The sequence below is a fragment of the Phyllostomus hastatus genome, unplaced genomic scaffold, assembly GCF_019186645.2.
Source record: "Phyllostomus hastatus isolate PE091 unplaced genomic scaffold, TTU_PhHast_1.1 phas_scaffold_1674, whole genome shotgun sequence".
In the NCBI taxonomy this organism is placed as follows: Eukaryota; Metazoa; Chordata; class Mammalia; order Chiroptera; family Phyllostomidae; genus Phyllostomus; species Phyllostomus hastatus.
In genome coordinates this window covers 24,882,869-24,895,755 of record NW_025334011.1, presented here as the reverse complement: position 1 = coordinate 24,895,755, position 12,887 = coordinate 24,882,869, and the positions used below count along the sequence as shown (strand labels likewise).

General features: G+C 44.1%; 1 pseudogene; it reads left to right on the top strand.

Moving 5' to 3' along the window:
- Positions 1–429: 429 nt before the first annotated feature.
- Positions 430–11,817, top strand: LOC123831090 (annotated as a pseudogene).
- Positions 11,818–12,887: the final 1,070 nt, after the last annotated feature.

Sequence of the window (12,887 nt, the reverse complement as noted above, 5' to 3'; positions counted from 1 at the left end):
GTATGAGAAGATGCTCCAACCAGCGAAGCCACCCGGGCAGGGCTTAACCTAGATGTTTTATATTGTTCATTCTTTATCCTCTGTAGTTTATTCTTTTCTATTTGTCTTTTTGTCATCAAACATGCCTTATAAGTCACCTCAAATCATTCTGGGAAACAGGTACAGAATAAGCCCTACTTTTAAAAAAAGGTCATCCATGGTTTCACGGAAATCCTTCTAAAACTTTTTTTTTCAGACTCTATTGGTTCTTTGGATAACAGTTCTTTCCATAAATTCACTCTCTGGGGTGTGAAGTCACGCTAACTATCAGGCGTTCAAAAGCTGTTTCCTTTAAGCTTTAAATGATGGACCCAAGGGTTAACATTTCAGGATTTAGTAATTGAGTTTTGTACTTGTATCCACTGCTCTGCAAAAAATGGCCACAACCGAATGGCTCAAAACAACACACAGTTGTTACAGCTCACAATTTCCGAAGGTCAGAAGTGCAGGCTTGCCCAGCTGCTCTGCTCAGGGCCTTCTGAGGCTGACATGCAGGTGTTGGCTGGGTGGGGCTCTCAACTGACTAGAGGAGAGTCAGCTTCTCAGGCCCTGAAATTTGCGGCAGCTTGTCCTCAAGCCAGCAGTGGAAACAGAGGTCCTGTGGCTTTCTTGCTTTGGGAAAGACTGGTACCTTCTCTTAAAGGGCTCACTGGGGCGGCACACCAGCCTCCCAGGGGCAGAGGTTGCTCTGCCTCACATGTGAGTGTGCACTCGTGTGTTTCTAATACGCTTTGTGAGGAACACCCCCCCAAAAGCACTTAATGTACCAAACTCTTGCCTGGGGGTGTGGGCAACCCACAGCTGTGTCTGATCCTGTTTACCAGCTATGGAACAGCTCAGAGCTTTGTAATCAGATTATCTTCCCTAAATTCATGAATTGAATTTGCCTACACCTTTATTTCATAGATTAGTCTGCTTGGGCTGCCATAACTAAGTACCACAGACTGGAGGCCAAAACAGCAAGAATTAACTTTCTCCCAGCTGTGGAGGCTGGAAATGCAAGATCGAAGTGTTGTTGGCAGCTTTGGTTTCTCCTGAGGCCTCTCTCCTTAGTCAGCAAGTGTCCGTCTTTCTGTGTTCTCACATAGTCTTTCCTCTCTGCATCCAAATTTCCTCTTCTTTTAAGATCGGATAGATTGGATTGCAGCCCACCCTAAAGACTTCATTTTGTTTTTTTAATGTTTATTGATTTTAAAGAGAAACAAACATCAATGAGAGAAAGAAAAACCCTGGCTGGCTGCCCCCCAATATGTGCCCCAACCTCGGATCAAACCCTCAACCCAGGTATGTGACCTGACTGGAAAGCAAACACACAATGTTTTGGTCTACGGGATGATACTCCAACAAACTGAGCCACACCAGTCAAGGCTGACAGCCTCATTTTAACTTAATGACCTCTTTCAAGGCCGTATCTCCAAAATCAGTCCCATTCTGAGGTACTAGGAGTTGGGTCTTCAACATATAAATTTTGCGGGGACACAATTCAGCCTGTAACACTTCACTGCCTACTCACAATCATCTGAAACATTCTTTAATTTACCTCCATTTATTTTATATTTCATTATCTGGAAGAGCTTACTAATCATTTAAGCTTTTTGTTCCTGCCCTCAAGGAGCCTATAATATTGGGTTGACCAAAAAGTCTGTTTAGTTTTTTCTATAAAATAAAAGACACATATTTCATGTTCACCACTGACTTTACTGATTTGGATATTTTGAGTGTGTTGGCCATCTCCTGTGTGGTAGAATGTTGATTGTTCTCAATTAATGTCTCAATTTGATCACTATCAACTTCAACTGATCTACCTGATGGTGGAGCATCGTCCAGACAGAAATCTCCACCACAAAACTTCACAAACTGTTGGGAACCGCCCTGACTGGTATTAGAAGCTGAGACCCCCGCCTAGGCTAAAGCTAAGGGAACGCCCTTGGAACCGTGAGCCGGCAAGGAGAAAAAAGCTTATCTCCCTGGCAGTAATGCTGTTTCTGCTGCGGAACCCCCAAAAAAGCTTGGTCGGTTAGCCAAAGGCGGGTAAGATTCCCCACGGGGGGAACAACCCAAGCCAGGCACGATCACTTTGGGAGGCCCCCCAAAGAAGGACTTGGGGGGGGCTGCAGCAAAAGGGGGTGATGGACCCTCACTCCTCGGCTTTGACAAAGTCTGAGTTCTCAGCGTCCGGAAGAAAATCTCCTTATCTCTCGGTGGCTTTAGTTCCCGCGCTCCACCTAAGCCTGAAACAATGACGGGGAAGTACAGCTCGGTACTGGGAAGTGCGGATTTCCCGGGGTGATCGGGCCTAAGAAAGAACATGTAAATTACTGTGAAACCTTCTTTGTCCAAGAATGCTCTTAGTTGAATGAGGAGGGTCTTAGGAGGAAGCTAGTTTGTTCCTCAGCCTTACAGCTCTTTGACCCCCAACTCAATAGACCGGCAGAGTTCTTTGTTTTATATGTTCCTTACTTCCCCTAATGAGTATTGTATGTTACCTGAGTTATTATGCAAAATGAGCCCAATAAAAGCAGGTATGGACTGTAAATCGGCGCGCTCCCCACTAGGGGGGGTGGCCATTCTGTCCCTACTTCCCCACAGAAACTGGTTTGTCTCTGTGCATGTGTGTTTTTTCTCGCGTATTGTCGAGCCATCCACAGTGTGCCGTGGTCACTGCTGGCCGGGGACCCACGCGCAACAACAAACCACTTCTGACACGTTTGACCAGTCACTGCATCTTCTCCATACACTAAACAAACCATTTTTTGCATTTCAGTTGCATTTTTACCTTTCTTGAAATAATAAAGCATACTATGCCAAAAATGTTGTGTATTCCATCTTCAATATTAAAATGGGTACACAAAAATTCATCAATTTTGATAAGGTTTTTTAAAAATGCATGCTGATGTGACAGCTGTCACAATACAATCTAACAAAATTTCTTTGAATTAAGTTAAAGACAACTAAGAGCTACTAGAACCGTCATACTGAAAAAAAACACAACTTTTTGGCCAACCCAATATAAACTAAACACCAAAAACAACTAGGAATTAGTAGACAACTAGCTGCTACTCTGGACAAGGTGAACTGTAGTTTTCTAGACATTTGAAGAAAGATGGAAGTCAAAGGCACAGTGTCTGCAGTGGTCCAGGAGGGCCTCAAGAGCAGGACTGGTTTATGGACTCTTGTATGAGGCCTAATTTTTTTTTATTCTCACCTGAGGATATTTTTTTCCACTGCTTTTAGAGAGAGAGAGAGAAAGGGAGAGAGGAAGGGAGAGAAACATCGACTGGCTGCCTCCCGTATGCACCCGGACAAGGGATCACATGCACCTGGACCAAGGTTGGAAGCCGCAACCTGAAACTTTTCAGGTTCAGGTCGATGCCCCAACCAACTGAGCCTCACCAGCCAGGGTGGGGCCTAATGTTTAAATAGTCATTGTAAACTGTAATAGTACTTTAGAATTACCTGAAGGAGCTTTTAAAAATATTGAAGCCCCAGAAATTTCAGCATAATTGCTCCTGCTGGGTCCTTTCCACTGGGAAAGAAGGAAGGGAGGGAGGGAAGGAGAGAGGGAAGAAAAGGACCCTCTCCAGGTGATGAGAATGTATAACCAGGGTTAGGAAGCACTGGTTTAAATGGATGAAAGGAAGACATTCCAGGTGAGGAGAAAAACATGAGTAGGGACATGAAAGCAAGAATACCATTTTGAAGGACGGTGGGATGCCTGAACCAGCTGGAGCCGTGTGTGTGCTTTACGAGCAGTGGGAAATGAGCGCACGGGTCAAAGTCAAATTGCTGTGAGGTTCTGGGGCCTGTGCACAGGAGGAAGGGAGACACGGAGCTAGGAAGCTCAGCTCATGGGTATTACAGAGAAATAGGTGTCAGATAACGACACCTTCAACACTGGTACCCAAATGCAGACATGAGGGCAAGGACTTGGAAGGAAAGATTGGTAGGACGGAGGAAGTGGGCAAGCTGCTAAGTGAAACAAACATGGGAGATAAAGAAAAAGGTTGAGCTGTAAATGATTCCAAGGTTTTGAAGCTGATGGTCTGGGAATGTACTATTAACAAAATACTAATTAGTAAAATAAATTGTTGGTGTAAAGAGCATGAATTTGGCTAGATCATGAGCTTCTCTATGAGATTTAACCTTCTTAAGCCAGGAATAACATTTATTCACACTTAACATGATATATGATATAACAACTGCTAAATATACTTTGGTTGACTAGAGTTAAATGAGGTAAAATTGGAATACCTACAAAGATATCCATGACAGAAAAGAGGAAATTAATGCCAAAGAGATAAGGAAGAATCCAGGCCTCGAGCACAGCAGAGCCCTCTGAGTGACGTCCTAGATGCCTAACAAGGACCGAATGATGATGGGTAAGGAGCTCTGCAGGACGTCTCTATCCAGCATCCTCTTTCTCTTCTCCATTGCCCACTCATGTGTAATGACATGTGTTGTTTTTGTCACCCTTTGCTGGTTCCTCAATTTTCCTTCAGGGAACTTCCCCTCTCCCATTGCATGCGGTCTTGTTTGTACTGGGGATCAAAGTGCTGTGCCCTGCGCTGGCTGTGGTTCCAAACCACTGTTTAAACTTTGGGTCTTGTGCATGACATGAAACTTGTCCTCCTCCCAGAGGCTTTCCCAGACCACTGTGCCTTCACCCCACTCCTTTGAAATTTCTAGAGAAATGTGACTCACGTGGTTCAAACTAGCAGTGATTTCCCCTTGACCGCAGCTGGGCCAGTCAGTCGGACTTAGCCTCCTGCGATTCGAGTCTTGAGCAGAGCAGCAGCAGCAGTACAGCAACCAGCATCCCTGTGACAGCCGAGTCCCGGTGTCACTTACTCCCAATTGGATCTCTGAAATTGCTTGGGCCCTTGCTGTCTCCACAGCCTATTTATTACTCGGCTTTACTGTTAATTCTCTGCAGTACCTTGTATCCTTCCAATACATCCCCTCAATCAGAGTTCCTGTCGCTTGCAACTAAAGCTTAACAGACTGACCACATTCCTTCTCATTATTCCATTTTGCCTCAGCTTTAATTTGCATTCGAAATCCAGAAGTGAGTACACAACCTTCTGAGATCTTCATTTTTCTTTTTAAATTTTAATTGTTGTTGAAGTACAATTTTCTTTTACTCCCATCCCAACCCACCCACCCAACCCTCCCCTCCCTCCCTCCCATTTCCAGCCCCCCCCTAGTTTTTATCCATGTGTCCTTTATACTTGTTCCTGTAAACCCTTCCCCTTTTCCCCTGAAATTTCCTCTTCTCTCCCCTCTGAACTCTGTCAGTCTGTTCATTATTTCAGTATCTTTGGTTATATTTTGCTTGTTTCTTTGTTTGTGCAACAAGCATGGATGCAACTGGAAAGTATTATGCTGAGTGAAATAAGCCAGGCATTTTTCCTTTTCTAAAGCTCATCTCAGGGATTCTCATTTTGATTTCAAAGAAGACAACTTCATGACAACCACAGTGACGGGACACAGCCATCTGACACTCTGCACCTTTCCTCTCTCATACCTTCTCCTTTATGAAGAGAAGCACCTGGGCTCCTTCTGCAATGGACTATATCTCAGTTGTCTCAAATGTTGTATCCCTTCCTACTCCACTTGTTTCTCCTGCTCTAAGTTCCTTTGCCCTCAATGTCACATGCCTTGAAGAGTATCCGAGGATACACCTCTCCATCCTTTCTTTCCTGTCCCTACCTGATGTCTTCTTTCTTTTTAAAAAGAACTAAGAATTACTATGCTCTCAGCATCACCGGTGTGAGTACAGGAGGCTCTGCTTTTACTGTATATGAGAGAAACATATAAATTCTGACTGTAGAAGTCTGAGGAAGTCCATTGGGCCTAGAGATAAATACCTTTTATCAAACTAGAAACAGACACACCCCTAAAGGAGATCATGTTACCTGGCGTTTGTTCAATGCTTTTCATCTACAAAGAAATTTGTAGGCATTAAAGAATGAGCTGTCAGTTCTTTCCACAAGAATAAATGTGTAATGCTGAATACAATCCTGTCTCATTCCTCAGACCTAAACAAATGGGCCCTGCATATAAACTGACTAAACAAGATGACTTCTTAGGAAAAGAGGGGGACATGGGGGCGGGGGTGAAAAGACGAAGAAGAAGAGACCTACCATTTATCTAACGACTGTTGAGTGTCTGAGAGGACAGTCTGTTGGAAAACCCTGCTGGGTTCTGGCCTGGCCCCGTTTCCATTTACCGACAGGACAACACACTGAGAAGCTGCCACAGAGGTCAGCTCATCCCCAGGCACCCCTCAAGCGGAGGGGTCACATCTTTTGGACGATTCTTCCTTTGCATTACCGGCCCACTTCCTTATGCAAAATTCAGGTGTCGCCTGGCATACCAAAGCAAACCGACTTTAAGTGAACACTTGTAAGTACATATGCACGTGTGCACAGGCACACATGGCATCCAGACTCTGCCGTGCCCTGGGCTCGGGGCTGGGGAGGGGAGGTAAATAATGAACCCTGCCTCTTAGCCCAGTGTTGTGCAACAACGTGACTGGAAAGAACTCAATGAGATTTAGGATGGGCTTCCTCCTTCTGAAGAAATTGTTCCATCAAAAAGAAGGCAAGTCTCCACCTGCTCAGAGAAATTGCTGGCTGAACTCCTTAGTAGACGCCCTGTGAACTGCAAATAAAGGCAGAACTGCAAATAAAGGCAGGGCATGAAGTCAGGAGCCAAGTCTTTCAATGGCTTTGCATATGTTGTTTTCCTTAAAGACCCTTGCATTCCAGGGTTTATTCACCCACCGATTACCCTGTGCCCTGATCCTCCCAATCACAACCAATGATCATTGATGTCAAGGTCAGGGAGATCCAATATAGAAAGGATAACCCCTGCAACAAGCTCCCTTCTCTCACTTCTCAAATGTCACACTAGTATATACAGAATTGTGTGGCATTGAAGAAAACAGGCCACAGCATACTTAAGACTGATCATTTGATGGATGAGTACAAAATGGGAGGGTTTTTTGTTGTTTGCTGTGGAGTCCTGTTCTTATACTCAATAAATTATATTAAACCAACTTTAAAAAAACCTCACTTGAGGATATGTTTATTGATTTTTACAGAGAAAAGAAGGGAGAGGGAAACATCAATGCAAAAGAGAACTATCAATTGATTGCTTCCCATATGTGCCCTGACTGGGGATTGAACCCGCAACCTAGGTGTGCCCTGGCTGGAAATCAAGCCCACAACATTTTGGTGTATAGGACAATGCTCCAATTGACTGAGCCACCCAGCCAGGATATAAACCAACTTTTAATTTACAATGTCTCACTCTCCACACCTTATAAAACCAACTACATAGCAAGGCACATCTTAATTTACTGCTATTTAGCTGTTAACACATATGTATCTGCGTATCTCTTCCTAGTCATTCTATATGTGGGGTGTGTTCCTATTTCACTATGGAATTGCAAATCTCCTGAAGGTCAGCGACTATTGCCTCTTACCAGTCTAGGTGTCTCAAAACCCCAAACTAAAGGCATCAAAGAACCAGGAAAAGGGGAAATCAGATAAAAGGAAAATAGCCACTGAAGACTCAACAACAAGTGAAAATTCTGTATGGTGCTGCTCCGGTTGCAGCCCTGCACACAGACACGTCATGGTCAACCTCTAGAGTAGGGGAGGGCAGAAAAGTTGTACCTACCCAGTATAATTTTTCAATTTTTCAGGAGTTTTCTCCTCGCAGCTTTGCTGTTGCTTTCCTCAATGTAATGAAAGTTGCGGAATCTATTCCACCAGAATCTACTCAGATCAAGCACACAAAGGCACACAGTCCCGTTGTGCATCTTCACTGTTGCTTCAGTAGAAGGGACCTGTCTGCGCCAAAAGCTTAACTGAGGGCATGCAATGAAAATACCCAAGTGGAGCCACGAGCACAGTCACTGCGCTGCCGATCCAAGGCAGAGCAGAGCGGAGCAGAGTGCACGCACTCTCCAGCAGGGCTGTCTCCTTGTCCCCAGGGAGGAATGGCGGCCACTAGGAATGCCACTGTGGAACTAAAGTGAACCATCCTGACGGACTGATGTGGGTGGTAACTTGAATGGCAAGAAAACCATGAACTCTTGACAGAGCAGTGAAATTAGTCTCTTCTAAAAGGAGTAAGGAAATTGTGAGTCTTATTTCGTATGCTTCCAAATTTGTTCCTATTCTTGGTATCTAGTTCATTGAAGTAGGAACCACTTGTATCAATGGTGTCCACTAGAACTTTTTGGGAACAGTGTATATATTTTACTTGTAGGAAAAAGTCAAAAGAGCCACAGATCAATCCAATACAGTCTGCATAAACCTGCAAAGACTTCAGTTCATTCTTGTGGCTTTTGAAGTAGCACCATATAGGGTGAAGAGTATAATCTGTGGACTTAGATTCATCTTTGATAAAATGGGGGAGAATTATTGCTTAATTCATATCACTATAGAACTAAACATTAGGTACTGTACATGAAGCATTTGGCATTCTCTATCCTAGAATTCTTTTATTACCAGGTTGGTCATTTCTCGTGTCTCCTGAATAGGCACATCCTTTTTCAGTTCCCAATCTATTTCTTTAATATAATGGTATTTGAAGCATTCCTGATATCTGCTCTATTTCAACTAAACTTTCACCCCAGCACTGCTCCCTTCTCATCCCAGGTCAAGTGGAGTGGCTCTGGAAATGCACGCTCTCTTTCTCAAGTAGGAAGTGAGTCTTGGGAAGTTGCATTGATGTTGGTCCCACCAGGCAATGCTGTGGTAGAGAAAGGCCCAGGTATGCAGGTAGGCTGGAGAAAATGAATACAGAGCAGTCTGCCACTAGAACCCTTCCCTCAACAGAGAAGGCAGAAGGCATAAAATGTGATCGGATTATTCAAATACAGTGGTAGTGGGGAATGCTTTGTGGGGTGCTGGGCAGAGACAGGCAAAGGGGGAAAAAGTGGGGACAACTTAGTTATACAACATAAACAATAAAATTTAATAAAAAATAAAAATATAGAGGCAGATAGCTCACAGAAATCACAGGATGATACAGCGCAGCAAGAGCTCCTATTTCCTGAGCATACACAATGAAGCCAGAAACTGTCCAAGTGGGGCAGTTTCTGGCTTCACAGGGTTTTATCTTTGTCACTGGCTTCATCTGTCTTATACATGAGGAAAACAAAGGGCACAAGAGACTCAATACTTCGCCCAGGATCGAGCTGTGAGCAGGTGGCAGAATCAATTGCAACCATAACCCGGAAACCTAATCTTCTACTTACACACAAAACAAACAAAACGCAAACAGAACTACCCCCATGATTTTTCAGGGCACAGGAGGCATGGCGCCCTAAGCTGTGATCACACTTGTCTGCACATAGCTCAAGTTGAAATAGGGCTCATCAGTGCTGGGGCCGCGGACCCGGAGGGAGGCAGAATGTCTAAGAAGATGAGCAGAAAGCAGCCATAGAACATACTGAAGTTCTGTAGTGTGTGTGTGTGTGTGTGTTTCATAAGAACTAGTAGGCATAAGTAATTACACAGTTGGAATTTAGTCCCAGTTTAGGGGCCAGTACATGCTCAATCATGAATGCTGTGAGATGGGACCTCAGCAACAGGTTTTGGATGATCTGGTTCATTAAGGAAAGACAAGACATTCGTTAATTACCTGGGGTAGTGATTCTATACTGTGACTAAAACAGACAGATCAACATATATGATTGAGTCTTGCATTATTCGACTTGTTAACCTTGGGTGTGATGCATTCATTTTAGTGAGCCTCCTGTCATGAAAAGTGTTCTAGGGACTCATGTGGAATCACTTGCAAGTCAGAACACCTTCAATGGTGCGACATCACATTCCATGTGGCCAAGATAGAGCACAGAGCAAGCACCGAGAGGAGGCAAAGCAAGGATACATTTCTCATCCTCTCCATTGGTATCATTAGCCGTTGGTATTACTGAATTATAATGCCTACATCTCACGTCACTGGACAGGGTTCTAGGTGTAAAAGGAACAGTAACATCAAGGTGCTGAGAAAATCCTGGAACAAGAAACATTCTTGGGATAACTTCATGAGGAACATGCCACATGAGCCAGGCCTTGAAGGCTGGCTTTTAATAAGCAGGAGAGTGGGCTGGGAAGTTAGCGGGGGTGGGGTGGGGTGGGGTGGTGAGGCACAGCAAAATAGGTGAGAAACATACAGACGCCCTTGGCTCTCTTGGGCCATCTCGGTTGGCTGGAGAACAGTGTGGCTGGCGAGAATGAGGGTGGCCCATGAAGACAGCTTGGGCCATGTTGCACAGGGCTCTGAATGACCACCTGAGGAGTATGCACTTTTGTAAGAAAAGCCATTGAGAGGTTTTAAGCATTCAAATGACTGGAATTGTGCTTCAGAAAAACTGATGTCCTAGTAGGACATAAAATTAAAGCTTCTTGAAGTGGACTTCAAAATTTTAGAAAAACTAAACCACGCCTGATGAATAAGAAAGAAGTGAGATATGGAACCATGTATCACTTTGGTCAAAAAACAAGGTATTAAATAATATATCAAATTTTCTACAGTAGCTTATTAATGGATCTAAAGAAACTTCCAAAAAGATTCAAGAAACGGTTTTGGAGTAACAGCTGCATCACAAAATAAGTCTTTTCTAAAACACCTTCCAAGGATAAACCATGACAGTGGGCAATCAATCTGCACCTTTAAAAAAACAATTAGCTCAGCTTCTGGGGACACTCACTGCTCTCTGCATCTGGCCCAGCTGGTTTCAAAGTGTCTGCTGCTCACAAAACTCTGTGCACGCTCAGCATGGAGTTGATCACGCTACACCCCAAGTGTGTACGGGTTAGTCAAAGCCTACACCACTGTGATGATGGCTGAGATGCTTTGAACACTGAAAAGACTAAGATAAAAAGTGGGGATGAGGTCAGTATTGTCAGCACATTGACCAACCGCAGCCATGAACACAGGATATCGCCTTTGCCTAACAGAAAGGGACCAAAAAGGAACCTGCAACAATGCTGGAGCCCCCCTTGAGTGGCCACGTGGACAGGGTGATTATTTGGGGCCTACTGAAAGCACCTGCTAGTATGATGCCTCTGGGCTGAAGGCCTCCATGACAGGGGTGGACGCTGATGAAGACTCTCATTGAGATCATCTGTTCAAGGACCATCCAGGAGCTGCAGGAAATTAACAGGGTCTAAAGAAATGTGCAAGACAAATCTGGAGGACATTACTTTCGACACACATGGTGACTTCTGCAACCTGATGGTTGCCCTTGAAAAGGGTACAAGAGCCGAAGATGGCTGCCATTGATTATGAACTGAGTGACCAAGATGCCCAGAGTCTCTCTGATGCTAGAGTGAAGAGGAAAGGAACTGATGTTCCCAAAAGGATCAGCATCATGACTGAGTGGAGCGCGTGTCACAGCCAGAAAGCATGTGAAAGGTACAAGAGCTATAGCCCTCATCACATGTTGGAGAGCATCAAGAAGTCCAGGGAGATCTGGAAAATGCTTTCCTGAACCCGGTCTGGTGTATCTGGAACAAGCCCCTGTAATTTTGCTGGCTGACTATACAACTCCACGAAGGGCTTCAGGACTTGTGAAAAGGTCCTGCTCAGAATCACAGTTGCCTGCAGCGAAGTGGACACGTTGAAACTAGGCCTGAATTCAAGAGAAAGTATGGTGAGTCCCTGTGCTACATCCAGCAAGACACCAAGGGTGACCACAAGAAAGCGCTGCTGTACCTGTGTGGTGGGGATGAGCGAGGCCCGCAATGGCTCTAGCATCCAGCTAACAATTCTAGATCTGCTTGTGACTAACAGCCCCTCGTGCTCATCTCTGTGAGGATAGTGTTAGCATTGCTCCTGACCATCCTTATTTCAGCTTCCTAAGCATTGCTTGGCTTGCCTGCCCAGTCTCTCTTTTTAGCCAAGGAAATGCACATTCCAAGGAGCTGGAAGTGAAATCTAATGATGTGAAACACTTTGTCTCTTGTGTACTGTGTCCTAAATGAATGAATAAACTTAATTTTTACTTTAGGATAAAAACATTAAAAATCATGATTATTACTTACATCACATAGTATACTCCTGAAATACTGGGTTAGTTAGCCAAAAAGTCTGCTTAGCTTTTTCCATAAAATAAAAGACACCCTTTTCATTTTTACCAGTAACTTTATTGATTTGGGTATTTTGAGTATGATGGCTGTGTCCCGCATGACACAACATTGACTGTTCTTAGTTAATGTCTCGATTTGATCGGTATCAACTTCCACTGGTCCACCCGACTGTGACACATTGTTCAGCAAGAAATCTCCAGCACGAAACTTCGCAAACCACTTTTGACACATTTGATCAGTCACAGCATCTTCTTCATACACTGCACAAATCTTTTTGCATTCAGTTGCGTTTTTACCTTTCTTGAAATAATAAAGCATAATATGCCAAAAATGTTGTGTATTTTCTTCCAGCTTCAATATTAAAATGGGTACACAAAAATTCACCAGTTTTGATTAAGTTTTTAAAAAATGTACACTGATATGACAGCTGTCACAATACAATCTAATGAAATTGTTTGGAATGAAGTTAAAGGTGACTAAGAGCTATGAGGGCCATCGTATGGAAAAAGCCAAATGAACTTCTTGGCCAGCCCAACAGAGCTGTGGCACCTCCAGGTGCCAGCTTGCGGCTGCGGTCCCAGTCACTCACTCACATATCCAGGGCCTGCTGAGAAGGGGTTTTGGCAGATGTAATTAAAGTCCCTATAAGTTAACTTTAAGGGAAATTATCCTGGTGTGCCTGGCTTGTGAGCTGGAGGGCTTTAAAAGCAGGCGGAGCCTTTCCTGAGATGACTA